Source organism: Bos grunniens, chromosome 16 (genome assembly GCF_055505025.1).
Source record: "Bos grunniens cultivar Pamir isolate PY7600 chromosome 16, Bosgru_T2T1.0, whole genome shotgun sequence".
Lineage (NCBI taxonomy): Eukaryota > Metazoa > Chordata > Mammalia > Artiodactyla > Bovidae > Bos > Bos grunniens.
This window is the reverse complement of record NC_141180.1, coordinates 4,265,329-4,269,761: the sequence shown is the minus strand read 5'-3', so window position 1 is coordinate 4,269,761 and position 4,433 is coordinate 4,265,329.

Below are 4,433 nucleotides of genomic sequence, written 5' to 3'. Positions count from 1 at the left end.
GGAGACATCTAAGTTATAGACCGTGGTGGTGTGAAGATCTGGGGTGAGGCTTCCTGACCAGGAGAACAGGCCATGCAGATCCCAGAGATGAGGGCCAACACAGCACATTTAAGGAAAACTAGGGTGGCTGGTGAGTGTAGTAGGAGATAAACAGAGAGGTGGGCAGGGCCAGATTGCAAAGGGGTTCTGCAGGTCATGGTAAAGGCTACAGATTGTATTGTACTTGCAGTGAAGCTACTAAAGGAGAACAAGCGCAGGTAAAAGAAGGGGATAAGGAAGCTGGCCATCAGGCCACTGCTGCAACTGGGGGGAACGACAGTGCTCCGATCCCAGCTGCACTGAGAACGCGGAGTCAGGCTTCAGAGACAGGTTGCTGTGGCTTTTTGACCATTCGGTGAGGGCCAGAAGGGATGTGATGGTATAGGGTGAGGAAGGAACCCCAAATTCTGCTTTGACCAGTAAAAGGCTGAAAACCTGCCAGCCAGCCCAGTGAAAAGATGGCCTAGGCAGCGGTTGCTCAGGAGAACCAGCTTGTACTTGCAACTTACAGACTCGAACTGTCAGCATCGTGATATCCAGGTATGGTAAGCAGACAGAGTTTTGGCAGGTGTTCTTGTCCAGTTCCATCACTTCATGCAAGGGGATACAGGGGAAAAGTGGAAGCAGAAACAGATTTTATTTTCTTGGGCTCCAAAATCACTGCAGATGGTGACTGCAGTCATGAAGTTGAAAGACACTTGCTCCTTGGAAGGAAAGCTCTGACAAACCTAGCCAGTGTATTAAAAAGCAGAGACATCACTTTGCTGACAAAGGTCTGTCTAGTCAAAGCTATGGTTTTTCCAGTAGTCATGTATGGATGTGAGAGTTGGGCTGTAAAGAAAGCTTAGCACTAAAGAAGTGATGCTTTTGAACTGTAGTGTTGGAGAAGACTCTTGAGAGTCCCTTGGACAGCAAGGAGATCAAACCAGTCAATCCTAAAGGAGATCAGTCCTGGGTGTTCATTTGAAGGATTGATGCTGAAGCTGACACTCCATTATTTTGGTCACCTGATGCAAAGAGCTGACTCCCTGGAAAAGAACCTGATGCTGGGAAAGATTGAAGGCAAAAGGAGAAGGGGGTGACAGAGAAAGAGATGGTTAGCATCACTGACTCAGTGGACTCAGAAGGACAGGGAAGCCTGTCCATGGGATTGCAGAGTCGGACACGACTGAGTGACCGAACAGCAATGCCACCATAAATGGAAGTGATTGGCGCGCTTGGAATCCAGCGGCAGGTCATACTCTTCAGACTCTAGTTACCAGCTTCTTCATCTTCTCTGGATTCTCTTCAATGGTTCTCTGCCCCAGATGATGCTACACAAAAGTTATTTTGATGATAAACGACAAAAAGCTTAAAACTATAGTGAGAAAAGCAGCATGTAGTCAAGCAAGGGAAGAGAACGGCGTCCTGCCGTCTCCACGAAGATGTCAGTGGCCCGTGGCTGCCTCACTCTGCAGTGCTGGTCCAGGCGCCCTGTGGAGGAGCCTGGCAGCTTCGCGGGGCTGCGACAGGATCTGTGGAGTCAGAGCCTGCAGGATCAGGGCAGGGGCTATAGAAGTGACCTGCAGGACGAGCCCAGCAGATCCTGAAATCAGGGCTAAACCACTGTGAGCCGAAGGGTAGGAGCCCCTCCGTGGAACAGGTGCCCCTGGTCACAGACAGTTCCTGCCGGACGCCCCGCGCCGATGAGAGCTCAGTCTTTGCTGACTCACTGTGTCCACGTCTGTCCACTCAGACTCAGGCATATGCCAATGAATGTGTCAGGACTCAAGCAGCTTGGGCTGTGATTCTCCGTGTAGTTTGGCAAGCATGGAAGAATCACGTTCAAGCATTAAGTTTACGAACGCAGTGTTAAACGCTACCAAACATTAAGGCGTACATAGATGAGGTCTACGCCATCTATGAAAGAGGGCAGAGACATTTCAATGGCAACTTCGAGCTACCTTTTGGGAGGGAATTCAAAGCATAAAAAGTACAACAACGATGGAATGTCTGAAAGTCTCTCATGACAAGTCTAACCATGCCTGTGTGTTACCACGCCACGCTGTGCAACGGCCCCCTGCAGCCCCGCTCAGCTAAGGCCACCATGTGAAATCAGTTTCAGCCCCCAAACTCAGTTGCTCTGCCATCTGGACAGACACAGCCTGGCCTTCTCAGGCCCTAATTACGGATCTCTCCCCAGTTTCTCAGAGGAGCCAGAAAGTTGAAGAAGACAGACTATGATAAAGAGATGATTGTCATGAGAGAAGCTGGAGTCTGCATTTTGTGACTTTGTGCATGGCTACTTTTAGGGACATTGTCAAGCATACCGCGAGAAGATTTTGACTTTGAGAAATCTGTAGAGAAACCCACAGAAAAACTCTCGTGACACACGCTTTTTAGCTTGTTACTCAGCGGTTCATAGGATTTTTAAATGTTTTCTCGTGCCTTTGTTCTCCTCTTTTCATAAAGAAGTGTAGTGAGGCTCAGTCACAGTCTGATACTGTGCCCAGGGTACTTTTCTGTAATGGTCCCTTTTATACTAAAAAAGTCACAAGGTTTTATGATAAGTTATGTGGTCTCCTTAAGGACAGTTGCCTATTACTTGACCTGAGGAAGGAAAAGAAGGAAAATCATGTGCCACGAGATTTACTGCAGATTTGTGAATGTATTTGTCATCTTCACAGTCGAGTGAGGCCAGATTTTTCTCCCTCTTACAGATTGTGGACTCACTCAGAAAGAAAACTTCTCCATAGTTACGCAAATGGACTTCATACCCAAATCCTTCTGGATCCCAAGCGATTAAAACACAGGATTTTACCAAGTGAAGCACAGTTAGACTAAATAAGCAAGTCAGATTGTGCCAAAGTTTAAGGAGTGAAGTCCCTAAATTCGTAAAACCTAATCAACACTCAATTTCCTACCAGTTTTTGAAAACACAGCGCCCAGCAGCTCAGCTGCTCCCCGTGAGCATCCTTCCTCGCCAATTAAAGTGTTCACAGCACACCTGTTGCAAGCACACACCGTTAACACTCAGATCAGCTCCCAAACAATAGTGCCACCTGTCACTGTCCTGAGGAACCATGCCCATGTGCTAAGTGGCTCAGTCGTATCCGACTCTTTGCAACCGCAGTCCACCAGGCCCCTCTGGCCGGGGGATTCTCCGGGCAAGAATATACTGGAGTGGGTTGCCGTGCCCTCCTCCTGGGGATCTTCCCGACCCAGGGATTGAACCAGCGTCTCTGATGTCTCCTGCATTGGTGGGTGGGTTCTTTATCACCAGCACCACCTGGGAAGTGAGTCCTGAGGCAGCGTTTCTCCTGAAATAACATTGGCCTGGTGCACACAGCCTGGGGCTTGCTGTGACGCTCACACCTCACTTTGGCTTCTGATGCGAAGGTGAGAGGAGGCAGCATCCTCTTGCTTCCATCTTTCTGCCTGTGTGCCTGCTCTGCCGTCGCCCAGCTCACCTGGAAGACGCTTCGTCTCCCTTCCGCCCATCCTTAAACTTCCCACTCGCACCCTTCCTCCTGCAGGGAAACTCTTTCTACTGGTTTTGGGCCACAATAAAGTGGACTTTTGTTTCCATAGCATTTTCAGCCACTTTCCAGCTACTTAACAGCTCTTTGGTTTTTTTAAACATATAATAATTTGAGCAGGTTGCGATTTTGATTTTTTATGATTGCTGCTTTGTGTGTGTGGTGTGTGCCCTCTATCGTACCCACATAATTTGGGGGCCATTTGTATTTATTATTTGCTGATTGAGCAAGACAGCGATGGGATGGTCACCAGGTGAAGAGTGATACACAGCGTATTATTGTTATTCCACAAGTCTTATAACTCTGGATTTCACTGTTTTCAAGATGGGTCCATTTGGAAAGCTTCATGGTTTCCATACAATTCTGATAGACAAAAGACATTTGGCTAAATATATAAAATTACGCTTGAAAGAATAAAAAAAGCTAAAAGAGGAAATGAAAAAATATTTAACATCAGTAGAACTGAATAAGAATTCTCCTGTGAAAAAGTTCAAATGGCTGAGAATGTGAGTACTTAATCAATTATCTTATTGCTCAAGTAATTCGAGGCAGGGGAGGAGAGGAGAGACTCATCACCCAGGCATTGTCTAATGTGAGGTTCTGTGCTGCCTCTCTCTTCTGCTTCTCCTCTCCCCCAAATTTACCAACCTACACCCTATTTCATTCATTCTCTTCAATAACAGCAAATATTTTGGAGTGCTAATTCTCCTAGCTCCTAGGTAGGCGAGTGACCTGCATAGACTGGGGATTTGTTTTTAGGGAACAATTCAGTTTAGTCTGAAAACGCATGTGCTTTCTGCATTTCCACAAAGTCACATTGTCGTGGCCACATTTCCACCAAGTCCCACCATCGCGGCCCAGCCTCCCATCACACCC